We start from the raw sequence: 13,952 nt of genomic DNA, 5'->3' as shown, positions 1-13,952 counted from the left end.
GAAGGTGCAGAAGCACCCGTGGGTCGTCACAAGTGATGGAAAATGGTCTGCAAAATTCCAGAAGAGATGGGACTATCCCCAGTACTGAGTTTTCCATGTTCCTCACAAGGATGTGAATTGTTCCCCTTAGTGACATACAATTTTAAGTTAGGAGGCAGGGTAGGGCTAGCCATTTAAATCATAGCTAGACTGTAAAACAAACCAACAGGCCAAGTATCCCATTCAGAGTCAATATTTAGCAAATGCGTCCTTCTTTTCCATATTTCTCTCCATACAGTTTTTCTCAATGTCTAGAGATCCCCTTCCAGACTTAATTTGCAAAGGACTTTTTCTGTATTTTAGACCCTCGAATTCTGCTAATTATCTGTGTTACTCTGGCCCATTTACCGAATGACTCACGGTGCAACAATACTTAAGGGGTTGGTGGCAGACAGGGATGCTATTTGGAGCCTCTGGAAGGCTCCCATGGGTGAATCACAGTGGAGACCCTTGGGACACTGGAGCAAGGCTCCGCCATTTTCTATAGACACATACTCTCCCTTTGAAAACCAACTCCTGGCCTGCTACTGTGTCTTAGTGGAAACTGAAAGCTTGACTATATGTTATAGTTTCTGTCTAGATGTCCCTGCAAAGTCTCATGCAGGGATAGGGGGATTTTTTTGGAGGTGAGTGAATCTAAAGTGTGTGATTAATTCGTGTTTTAATGCTGGGGTTAAGGGTAGGTGATTGCTGGATCAGTCCACTGATTGGATTGGCACTGCCCTAATCCCAGTAGACTGGATACAATATAAGGGACAGAAAGAGGCTTGTCTCCCTTCTCTTGCTTATTGCTTTTACTATCTTCCATCACCATGAACTGTTGCTCTCTACCATGTGTCACTCTGTCCTGGAGACAGCTGATTATGGACTGAAACCTCCACAAACTGTGAGCTAAATAAAGCTTTCCTTCCTTAACTTGTGGGTGTTGGGTATTTTGTCTCAGCAGTGAGAAAAGTAACTAAGACACCATGGGACACCGGGTTACCATACAACCTGAGCTACCCATCATGAAACGGTGCTATCTGGCCCACCAAGTCATGAAGTTAAACATGGACAGCAATAGTTCATGAAATGGAAGTAGTAAACACATGATCAATCCTGAACAGTTTTGAAACATACAAGTAACTTACATGAAGAAGTTGCCCCCAAACCCATGGTTCCTAATCCTGCTATATTGCCTTCTGTCCCCCAGAATGTACCTAAGGCCTCATGGGGGGCATATCATATGATCGATTGACAGAGAAATAGAAGACTAGGGCCTGGTTTACAGGTGGTTCTGAACATTATACAGGCACCATCCCAAAGTGGACAGCTATGGCATTCCCAGGACTTCCCCGAAGGACAGTGGTGAAGGGAAGTCTTCACAGTGAGTGCAAATTCAGAAAGTGCCCCTGGCTGTTGCTTTTCTTGGAAGAAAAGAAGACCAGATGTGCAACTAGATACTGATTTATGAGCTATAGTCTATGGTCTGGCCAGATGGTCAGGGACTTGGAAGGAACGTGACTAGAAAACTACTGATAAAGATATTTGGGGATGAGGTGTGTGACTAGATCTCCCCATATAGGCAAAGAACGTAAAGATATTTGTGTTCCACGTAAATGCTCACTGAAAGGTGATCTCAGCAGAAGACTTAAATAAACAAATGGATAGGATGTCCCATTCTGTGGATGGTAGTCAACCTTTTCTTCAGCCACCCTTGTCACTGCCAGTACTATGGCAAGCAGAGACACTGACAAGACACTCAAGATTTGGAGGCAGATTTATTTGTGCTGATGGCCCTGACAAGGAATCAATCCTCATAAAAATATCAGGCCTCGAAGGCTTAGGGAGGGAGGCTTTTACGGCTTGCTTCTTATGCAAGCAAGAAGCAGAGTACTTGGCTGCCTTTGATGGGTTCTTACAATGTGCATCCCAGTGACCAGCCATTTCTAAGGAACAGTAGTAACAGGAACTATAACAGGAATTGTTACCTGGGCAACTAATAGAAACTGAGGTATACTGGCTGAAGGGGTGGCACTTTCTGCTACAGCAGGGAAGAAGGTTCCCATGGACTCAGCAACACAGACTTCCACTCACTGAGGCTGATCTGGCTACAGCCACCGCTGAATGCTCAATACGTCAGCAGCTGAGACCAACACTGAGTCCCCAGTATAGCATGATTCCCTGGTGTGATCAGCCAGCAACCTGGTGGCACATTGATCAAATTGGACCACTTCCATCATGGAAAGGGCAGCACTTTGTCCTTATTAGCATGGGTACTTAATCTGGGATGGACTTGCCTTCTCTGCATGTAATGCTTCTGCCAAAACTACCATCCATGGACTTACAGAATGCCTTATCCACATCATGGTTTTCCACACAACATTGCATTTAACCAAGACACACATTTCACAGCCAAAGAAGTGAGACAACAGGCCCATGCTCATGGAATTCACTGGTCTTAGCACGCTTCTAGTCATCCAGAAGCAGCTGGATTGACAGAAGAATAGAATGGCCTTTTGTATAGGTAATTACAGTACCCGCTAAATGTCAACACCTTGCAGGGCGAGGACAAGGTTCTCTAAAAGCTGTATATGCTTTGAATCAGCTTTTATTTGTCTCATAGCCAGGATCTACAGGTCCAGGAATCAAGGAGTGGAAGTGAGAATGGTACCACTCTTCACTAATTCCTAGTGACCCACTAGCACAATTTTTTGCTTCCTGTTCCCTACCTATGCTCTGCTGGCCTAGAAGTCTTAGTTCCAGAGTAGGGAAGGCTTATACCAGGAAGCATGACAAAGATTCTTTTGAGCTGGAAGCTAAGACTTACCTCTGGTCATTTTGGGCTCCCCACGCCTCTGGGTAAACCAGCTAAAAAGGGAGTTACAGAGTTGGTGGGGGTGATTGACCAGACTACCAAGACATAAGTTGGACTGTTACACCACAGTGGAGGGAAGGAAGGATATATTTGGAGTGCAGGAGGTCCCTTAGGGTCCCTCCTAGTATTACTGTATCCTGTTATAAATGTTAATGGGAAACTATAACAGTCTAGCTCAAGCAGGATGATAAATAGCTCAGAATCTTCAGGAATGCAGGTATGGGTCACCATGACAAGTGAAGAACCAAGACCTGCTGGGGTGCTTGCTGAAGGCAAGGGAATAAAAAAATGGGCAGTAGAAGACAGTTATAAATACCAGCTACTACCACATAACTAGTCATAGAAATGAGGATAATAATTGTCCTAAATATTTCTTTCCAGTTTTGTTAATGTGCTTGTGCACATATACACATATATTAAGCAGGTATCTTTGTTTTCTATGAATATAGTGTTCATAGATTTAGTATCAGTTCTTAAGTATTGTTACATCTATATTATAATGTTTAAGTTATGAAATGTTAAGAGAAAAATAAGCATCAGACAAAGAAAAATATTGCCTTTTATTCTGGGGAGGGAATTAATGTTTCTGGTTGTATGCAGGATGGTTGTATTATGTTAAGTGTGGTTACAAACTTCCTACTGTATTTAAATTATGGTCTAAGGAAATTGTCCATTGTATTTAAATTATGGTTTAAGGAAATTGTCCATTGTATTTAAATTATGGTTTAAGGAAATTGTCCATTGTATTTAAATTACGGTTTAAGGAAATTGTCCAGTTGTCAAGCTGACAAAGGGTAAATTGTGATAGTTAATTAAGTTGTCAATTTGAATGGATTAAGAAATGACTAGCAAATTGGTGAAACACAATTCTGGGTGTGCATGTGGATGACTGACACCTAAGTCTGAATCTGAGGCGGGAAGATCCACACCAGGTGTGAGTAGCACCAACCAAGAGGCTTGTGGCCTGGATGGAATAAAAAGAGAAAGAAAAAGGAAGTCTCCTTGTTTGCTTCTTCAGAGGAGCTCCAGTCTTTGCTATCACCTTTGGACATTCATCTCCAGTGTCCTTACGCTTGTAGCTCTGATTCTTCCGTCCTCTAATGCAGACGCCAGCTTTCTGATGATTACTCACACTGGACTCTGCAGTGCGCTCTAGGCCTCCAACTTCCAAATGGATCCTCCAGCTCTTCAGCACCCAGAAGATCATTTTGCATTCTTCCACCCTGACTCTGAAGAGGGTCATTATAATCCTGTAAATCTTTTATATGTCATTTATATTGTATTATAACTTAGAGTATAGGACAGTATGTACGTCTGTTCCTCTAGTGTGCCCTAACGGGGACATCATCCATTTAGACCAAGTCTTCAGCCAGCTTCTTCTTGTTTCTGCCAATGCAGAGTATTACTATGTGTCACTGAGTGAAAGACTGTGAAAAACAGAATATTGGCCTGAGTTAATAAAAGATATTAAAGAAACAACGAAAATTTACAATCTTTTGAGATTAAAATTGACCAAAGAACAGCATGACAATTTGTGAATTGGTCTTTTATCCAGCAAGGATGTATAGGAGGAAATTCAGTAGTGGGGTGAGTTTTCCTGATTGACAAAGACCATCTCCCCTGTCTGGGCATGCATGAAGGAGGCTCATACATCAAGTGAAAAACAAATCTGGTCAACTGACAGAGGATAGTCAAATTCTAGCAACCTCAGGAAGACCAACAGGAAGAACCATCAGTGTTTCCAAATTGCATTGATTATGGGAAGAAGTTTCCAGCCCAAAGAGCTACCCAAAGATTCTGTCAAATGTAGGAGTGTCAAAGAGTTGCTAGGCCACAAACTATGAACAGGAATAAAAATTATTTATTCTCAGTTATTTGGAACTTAAAATCTTCACTGAATTTAATTTTCTCAATAACTCTCCAAATTAGTGGTTATCATCTCCATTTTAGAGATGAGAATACTAAAATTCAAAAAGGCTAAGCAGGTTGCCCAAAATGACTGAGCAAGTAAACATCACAGTCAAAATTCAAACCAACTCAGTTTTATTTCCAAGTCCTCAATCCTAGCATCACACCAAACTTCCTTCCCGGACCACTATTATGGATTCCATCGTATTCCCACCAACATACATGTGTTGAACTCCTAACATCAAGAACTCAATGAGATTGTATTTGGAAATAGGATCATTGCAGACATAATTAGCTATGATGACACTATAACCAGATTTTGGAGAGCTGAGGTTTTCTTCTAGAGATGGTTTCTAGGTTCTTTCCATCTCAAACAAAGAATTGAATGAAACAAGCAAAAACAGTGGCAAAGTTTCATGTTTATTTGAGGTAGAAAAAAATTGGAAATGAAGGGTAAGGGTGAAACTGATTCTGCAGAGCAAGCTTGGGCTGGGCTAAAGACAGGAAAAAACAAAAGTATACCCTGGGGGACACAAGGTGGGCTATCATGGAGAAAGCCATGATAGTGAACTCTTCATGGTGTCTATGTACTTTCATGCATTCCACATATGCAGGAACCAATGAAAAGCCCACATATGGGGTCCTGAGAATTATTTGGTGCATGTATCCTGGGATCTTGTAATTAACAGGTCCTGCTTACCCCCTCTCATCCAGCTTTGCCATGCTCTACCTTCCCAAGATTACCCTTGAGTATGGTGGATCTAATATGACCCTTGTCCTTTTACAAAGGGGAAATTTATGCACATATGCACACAAGGAGAATGTCATGAGAAAGTGATGGCAGAAATCTGGGTCATGCTTCTATAAGCCAGGGAATGCCAAAGATTGCCAGCAAATCACCAGAACCTAGGAGAGGGACATGGAACAGATTCTCACAACCAACAGAAGGAACCAACTCTGCTGATCCCTTGATCTTGGACAATAAATTTCTGTTGCTTAATAAATCCAATTTATAGTACTTTTCTATGGCAGCCCTAGCAAACTAATATAGTCACTACCCCAACTGTACACCAAAGACAACAAACATAAATGGGGAAGGCATCTGCCCACACATGCCAAGGCACATACCTGGTGAGGCAAGCAGGGACTCACCACCCACGTGTCCTTGGGTCATCTAGTAATGCTCTCTCTACTGCTTCTAAAGCACTATCTGCCAACCCAGGGGGTATATGGCTATGTGTCTGCTCTGATGCCAGTCATTGTGTCTACCATCCAGGTCACCACCATAGTTATTTACTTTCATGGATTGGGAGATACAGTAATACCTTGGTTCATGAATGCTACTGTTTGTGAGCAATTTGGTTCATGAACAGAAGTACTGAGCAAATTGTTGCTTCCCTTCAGAAATGCTGCATCAGGCAATGAACATGGTGAATAAAGCCATTTTTCCCTGAATCATGGAACAAATTAAATTTATGAACCAAGGTGCCACTATATGTACTAGGCATGGATAGGCAGAAGACTTTGCAAGTGTCAAAAGTTCACATATCTAATATATCTGCCCACACATGCCAGTTATGCCTGTAACACTAAATATGAACATAACTATGCCTTGTTGGTTTGATATTGTAGGAATATAATGACAGAAATCGGGCTGTATTCCACAAGAGTCCAACTCTATTCAGAACAGAGTTTATATATCCCCAGCCCCTATTAATTTTAATTTAGACCAGTCACCTCTCATCTCCGAGTTGCAGGTCAGGAATGCAGGCATGGGCCTGCATTTGTTCCCACCTTATATACATTTTTGGTTTCCATGGTAACAGATTGGAATGTTGTAGCACTGGCCACTTGTTGTTTTCCTTGCGCCACATGACCGCGTCAGGCTCTGGTCATGAGCCCAACCACAATGATACATACTTTTTGTGCTCTGTTCTATATGTCCCCCTTTAGATAACCACACAGTTCCTTCATGGTTACAATGTTTATCTAGGGCCAGGGAAGGGATGAAACAACCCAGGCAGGGACATAGGTGGTTATCTGGGCCTGGGTGTTCTTTGTCTTTGGAGAAGCATTCCAGGGCTAAGTTAGGACTGCAAAGTTAACTTTTTTATAACCCCTCCGGGATGTTTCTCAAGACACATCTTGAGGCTTGCACTAAGACTAGAATTATTTTATCTTAAAATGATATGCTGAGAGTCGCCATCCCCTACAGGAATAGATGGGAACCCTAGGGAGGATCAGAAAAGGGATACAGGCCCCTTAGAGTTTAGAAGAAAAATAGCTTCTGCAGTGTTCTGAGAATGTAAACAACTGGCATTCTGCAGTCTTACCTTTGTAATATTGTCCACCCTAATTATTGCAACGTGTACCCAAGTTCCTCTATTAGCCCATGAGACCTAAACCCCTAGCAACAAAACAACCTACTGGGTGGGGCTGCCCCCAGAGGGAGGAACCACCACTCAATCCCCAAAAAACAGGACGCCTGCCCATACTCAGCGGTTACTCAGCTCTGAGGCCCCTGCTCCTCAAAGTGGCTTTGTGCCCAATAAACGTTGTTCTCGCATTACACTGTCCTCTGACTCCTCTTTCTCTTTCCATGTTAGAGAGAGACAGGCCCAGGAAATGTGTTGGCGACCCCAGACCCACCTAGGGATGCGATAATATTGAGCTTTCACCAGATTCTCAGGGAAATGAAGCTGAAATTAAAAGTAAAAGGTTTAACAGATCAAGAGGTGAAGAATGACATTCCTTCTAGCAGAATTATTTTGGGAGGATTTTCTCAGGGAGAAGCTTTATCTTTATACAGCGCTCTTACCACACAGCTGAAACTGGCAGATGTCATTGCACTCATTTGCTGGCTTCCACTTCAGGCTTCAGTTCTACAGGGTGCGATCAGTGGTATTAACAAAGATATTTCTAGTTTCCAGTGCCATAGCGATTCCGACCCATTAGTTCCCCTAATGTTTGGTTTCCATACTGTTGAAAAATTAAAATCATTGGTAAATCCAGGCAATGGTAACCTTCAGAACCTACAAAGGCACGATGCAGTTTACTTCAATAGGAAATAATGAATGTCAAGCAATTCATTGATAAATTCCTACCTCCAGTTGACTGACATCGCTAAGAGGTCTTATGTAGAAGTACACCAGGAGCATTGTAGTAGAGTATAAACTTTTTCCTATGCCCAGTCTTAAAACTTCTGATGTTTGCAGTGTTAAAAAGTTTCCCAAGCCAGGCATAGTGGTGCACGCCTGTAATCCCAGCACTCGGAAGGCTGAGGCAGGAGGATTGCTGCAAGTTCGAGGCCAGCCTGGGCTACAAAGTGAGCTCAAGCCCAGCCTGAACTGCATAGCGAGACCCTGTCTCAGAAAGACAAAAAAAAAAAAAAAGTTTTCCAAATACAGATCAATGGTATATAATAAACAACATTTCCTTGTGGGAAATTTATGATCTTTTAAGTATCTACACATGTATTTATATAATGTGATCCAGCATATACTAGTATTAAAATAGGTGAGGCAACTAGGCCTTTTCCTCAAACATAATTCAACAAAATAATAAAATACTACAACCAGATTTTTTATGACATCATTTGAAAATTACTAGTATGCTTAATGAAAATTTGTTCAGGTAAAATGAGCAGTTTAGACATATATGAGTTATGCACACTGTGTCTTAATCTATGGATTTATTACAAAATTGCTCAGTCACCATGCAGTACCTGCATTTTTATTTATGTATTCATTATATATAATGATTGTAATACATGAGAATGAGTTGTTATTATTACTATGTCTTTTTGGTCTTTTTGAGATAAGGTTTCACTATGCAGTTCAGGCTGGCCTTAAACTCACTTTCTAGCCCAGGTTGGCCTTGAACTTGCAGCAATCCTATTGCCTCAGCCTCCCGAGTGCTTGCATTACAGCTATGTGTCACCACACCTGGTCTGTATTGTTTTTGATAATAAGGTTAATTAGTGCTTTTGTCAGTAAAGAGTAGCATTACTCTCTTCATTGAATGACTCCTTTATTTGGGAAACCAGGGTTTTTTTTCTTTGATATTATTTCTTTTTCATATTTTCTCCTCTCAAGAAAAAGTTTTCCTTTGCGATTATCCTTCATAGCAGATCAGATATGGACATCTACTGTCAATACATGCTATAATCTGACATTCTGAATCACAGATATATGCTATTTAAAATTTATATCACTTTAAAAGAAGGCAAAATTCCTTAAACTTCTTATATTATGTATTTTAAATAATTATACTTTAGTCCAAATTTAGACTTATTTAGTTATTTAAAATCTTCAATTCAGGTACTAATAAAATCTGTTGTTATTTTTCTGTAAGCAACTGAAAGAATAACTAGATCATATTCTGATATGTACAGAAATATTAAAGACTGATCTTAAAAACTAATTTCTAAAATTATTGAGTCTCTTTGCCCCAGTAAGTTTACTTTTTCTGTACAAATGTTTGAAACCAACTACTGTAGAAAATGAACAACTTGTTAGAAAAAATTGCTCTATTTTTATCTGCCAATGGTCTTATTTGATATTTTCACTTGAAATTATTTTTCAAAACTAGTCTTTTGTGCAAACATAAAAACAATACTCACTTGATATTAAATAGTCAAAATTTCCAGATTAATAGTAAAAATTATTTGAAAACAAATTTATGGGTAATAAAGTTCAGTCAGAACCCCATAAATATGGTATAGTTACCACACAGTTTAAAATGTAGCAATAATGTATGCTTGACATTTCTGAACTGTGTTAATTTTTGCTGTATTTCAGCTGACCAAGACAATGTGAAGAATGCAACTTTTGGTGCTAACTGATCATGGAAACAATCTAGTAATGAACTACATAGGATGTTTATAATGAAGTCATGTTTATTTCTGGATTTAAAAATTTTAAACAACCATTCACTAAATCATTTACCTTGAAGAACATAGACTTATTTCAATTATACAAATCAGTAAGATCCTATTTATAGCAAGAAATACTCCATTGAAATGTGCTCTACTGTGAGAAAATGTAAATGTTTATCATGATTTCTATCAATGTGAAATAAAATTTAATTCTGAAAAAATACAAATGGGTCAAGTCATTATGCTTAGGAGTAAAGAGTCAAAAGTTTAAACAAATGTTTGTGCTCTCACCAAAAGAAAATGTATCTTTGACTCTTTACAGTGGTCTCATCTTACTTCCCTGGGGGCTAGAGAAGAAAGAAGGAGATGATTTGTCATTGCTTTGGGACCAAGTTCACCACTCTCTGCCCATCAACCCAGAAGAAGCCACATTCAATGGGACATTTACTCAAAACACATTTCTGCCTTGGGAAGTGATATCAGCCACACACAGTGCAGCAAGCAAGAGTTTGCCCATAGGTTGCAACTGAAATACACAAGCTTTAAAAATGAGGGTGGGATGCATTAGAGGCTTAAAGTCCCCATCTCCTCTAAAATGTCTGCTCTATCACATTTTTCTTGCCTTATATCTTTTCTTAATTCTCATGTTATTATTCAAGTCCCCATGCATGTTACTTTATCTCTACAAGCTCTCATTAGCTCCAGCACAGCAGCCAGGAATTCCATGGGTTAAGGTACCCTCAACCTCTCCTTCTTCCTTACCAACAGAACCCTAATTTTGTTCAGGTTGGCAAGGACAGTGAAATCTACAGATAAGTCTGTTGTGAGACGGGGCATGGTGGCACATGCCTATAATCCCAGCACTTTGGAGGCCGAAGTAAGGGGATCACTGCAAATTCAAGCCCAGGTATGCTACATAGTGAGTTTAAATTACCCTGAACTACACAGCAAGACTCTCAAAAAAAAACATATGTTGTGAGAACTTTTAGGAAATCTTTTATTTTTAGGAAATATTTTACTTTTACTTTTACTTTTAGGAAAACTTTTACTTTCCTGATCAAAAGAAGCAGGCATAATTGATACTGTTGTTCCCCATTTCTACTTTGTTTTTGTTTTGTGTTACCTTGAATGCAGATGTAATGTCTGTAGCCTCCAGAATGGCCTTGTAACCACTCAGGAAAGTCCAAAAGAATTGCACATATACTGATCCTAATTGATTCTGATATTGGCAAACTGGTGAACCACGGCAGTGACTGCCTCCAGCCAAACTTCGTGTTATATGAGGAAAATAAGCTCCTCTTTTTGTTTAAGCCATTTGGTGGGTTTTCTACTACTTGAAGTTTAACAACTATGTTTGCCAGACAAAACAGTATAAATGAAAGGGACACAATCTCCAGCTCACTATGTTAATTTCCGCCTCCCAAATCCCAGACAAGTACATCTGCCTGGAAAAACCTGTATCTCCTCTTAAACATGAACTGAAAATGGATGTCCAGGAAATAAGAAAATATCACTGGCTTTCTACAAATTAACTTCCTCACTACAAATGGATTGGAATAGAGTTCAGGGCACTGGCTTGCAATATCTACATAATATGCATGGTTAGTACATTGTGGTAGTATCCCCAAGCTCATGGTATTCATTAAGGTAACTATACCAATTAAAAGACAAATGTAGTAGAATTTCTAAAAGACTTAACAATATGTTGTCTACAAGAAACTGACTTTAAATATAAAGACATATAAATTAAAAGTAAAGGGATGGAGAAAGATAAACTATGCTAATATTAATCAGAAGAAAACAGGTATACTTACATTAATTTCAGACACGATACTCTTCAGAGCAAGGCAAATTATCAAGGATAAAAAGGAATATTACATGAGATCACATGCTCAATTCTCCAAGAAGACATAACAATCCTTAGTGTGTGTGCATCCAAAAATATCAAAATACGTGAGGCAAAAAGTGATAGAAGTGCAAGGAAAAATAGATTAATCATCTATTATAGTTGGAGATTATAAAGAATAGTAAGGAAATAGTTGAACTCAAAGACACTAATCAATCAACTAGATACAATACATACCTATAGATTACTTTATCCAACATCCAAATGCACATTCAGAGATTGGGAATATAGCTCAGCGGCATAATGCCTGCTTGGCAAGCACAAGGTCCTGGTTCAACTCCTGGTACAAAAAAAACAAAAACAACAACAACAAAAAAATAAATGCACATTCATCCTAAGGTCACAGGAAGTATATAATTTGAAATTTAAAACACAATACAATTTACATTAGCACCCCCAATGAAAACTTAGATATGAAGATAACAAAGCATGTGCAAGATTTTTGTAAGAAAAACTATAAAAGTGATAAAAGAAATCAAGGAAAAATGAAATAAAATGAAGAGATATTCCATGTTCATGGATAAGAAGAGGCAATATTATCCAAATGTCAAATCAAAATTGTTCTGATTTGATTATATATTTAATGCAATCTCAAGCAAACCCCAGCAAGTTATTTTACAGATATAGATAAAATGATTCTAAAGTTTATAAGAAGAGAATAAGGACCCAGAATGGACAATACAATATTGAAGCAGAATGAAGCCAAAGGACTGACACTACCCAACCTCATGACTCATTACAAAGCTATATTAATCAAGTTAGTGTGATATTGATGAAAGACTAAATAGGTCAATGGAACATAATAGAGAGCCTATATATAGATCTACATGAATATAGTGGATCTTTGACAAAGGAACAAAGGAAATGCAAGGAGAAAATAAGTCTTTCAACCAATGGGGCTGAAACAACTGGAATGGTGGAACAACTAGACATCCACAGGGTGGGTGATCAACAACACAGACCTCACACCCTTTGCAAAAATTAACTCAAACTAGGTTATAGACTTCAGATAAACAAAAACTAATAGGAGAAAACCTATGTCTTCTTACATGCAACCATAAAAATATTTCCATGAAAGAGAGAATTGACAAACTAGAATTCATTAAATTTTCTTTCTGTTTTGTAAAAGATGCTGTCAGTGAATTAGTAAACAATCCACAAACTGGGAGAAAATATTTGTAAAAGACTTATCTGACAAGGGATTTTGACAAAAATGTATAGGCAGTCTTTAAATTCAACAATTAAAAAGATGAATATAACTAATTCTAAAAATGAAACAGAGATATCAAGTTACCACATCAAAGATATACAAAGGGAAAGTAAGCCCATGTGGACAAGATAGTCCACATCACATACCATCAAGCAAATGAAAATTTTTTTAGGTTGAGATAACACTGTATACCTATAGAATGACCAAAACTGAGAACAATAACAAATGCTAGTGAGAACATGGGACGGCGAGAACTCTCATTTATTCCTGGTGGAATGCAAAATGGTAGAGCTACTGGGAAAGATAGTTTGGCAGTTTCTTACAAAAGTAAACATACTCTTATCACATGATCCAACAGTTGTAGTCCCTGCTTTTTACAAGGAATGGAAAACATGTTTGCACAAAAACCTACACATGAATTTTTAACTATAGTTGTTTTGTGTATAATTGCCAAAATTTAGAAGTAACCACAGTGTCCTACAGAAGATGAATGGATAAATAAACTGCAGTACACACAGACAATGGAATGTTACTCATTGCTAAAATGAAATGAGTTATCAAGCCTGAAAGGGCATGGAGAAACATTAGGTGAATATTACTAAAAGAAAAAAAAATTCTAAAAGCCTATATACTCTATGGCTGCAGCTATAAAACAGCCTCAAAAAAAAAAAGCAACACTATGGAAATAGAATATCAGTACTTTCCAGGGATTGGAAGGAGGAGAGGGATGAGTGTGCAGAGCATAGAAGGTTTTTTTTAGGGCAGTGAAAATATTCTGTATAATACTCTAATTACAGATACACATCATCATACATTTGTCAAAACTCATAGACTGTACATTACCGAGAGTGAACCTTAATGTAACTATGAACTTTCAGTATTAATGATGTATTAATATTGGTTTGTTGATTGAAACACGCACCACTCTGTTGAGGAGAATGACAGTGAAAGGGGTTGGTGGAGGCAGAGTGGAATGTGGAAAAGTTTTGTGCCTTCCACTTAATTTTTCTGTGAACTTAAAACTACTCTAAAAATAAAAACCTTGACCTCAAACAGGGATACCACTTCCATTTGTATTCCACTGATAGAAACCACAGTATCACTCCCACTTGATAAAATACAAGAGCCGGTGGTGCACACCTGTAATCCCAGCACT

At 38.7% G+C, this 13,952-nt stretch overlaps 1 long non-coding RNA gene and 1 pseudogene across 2 annotated transcripts in view; one reads left to right on the top strand and one right to left on the bottom strand.

Annotated features, from left to right (window-relative positions):
• Positions 1-3,437: 3,437 nt before the first annotated feature.
• The window catches only part of LOC102026453, a 28,873-nt gene continuing 18,358 nt past the window's right edge, over positions 3,438-13,952 (bottom strand). For both annotated transcript variants that reach the window (XR_001234553.1, XR_261423.2), the window contains 3 exons: positions 11,764-11,866; positions 7,623-7,783; positions 3,438-4,323 (listed from right to left, as the gene is read on the bottom strand). This is a non-coding gene — a long non-coding RNA (uncharacterized LOC102026453). The remainder of the gene's footprint in view (positions 4,324-7,622; positions 7,784-11,763; positions 11,867-13,952) is intronic.
• Positions 5,220-8,071, top strand: LOC102026661 (annotated as a pseudogene).

The sequence above is a fragment of the Chinchilla lanigera genome, unplaced genomic scaffold (genome assembly GCF_000276665.1).
Source record: "Chinchilla lanigera isolate Chin_1 unplaced genomic scaffold, ChiLan1.0 scaffold00029, whole genome shotgun sequence".
NCBI classification, from domain to species: domain Eukaryota; kingdom Metazoa; phylum Chordata; class Mammalia; order Rodentia; family Chinchillidae; genus Chinchilla; species Chinchilla lanigera.
This window is presented reverse-complemented; position numbering and strand designations above follow the sequence as displayed.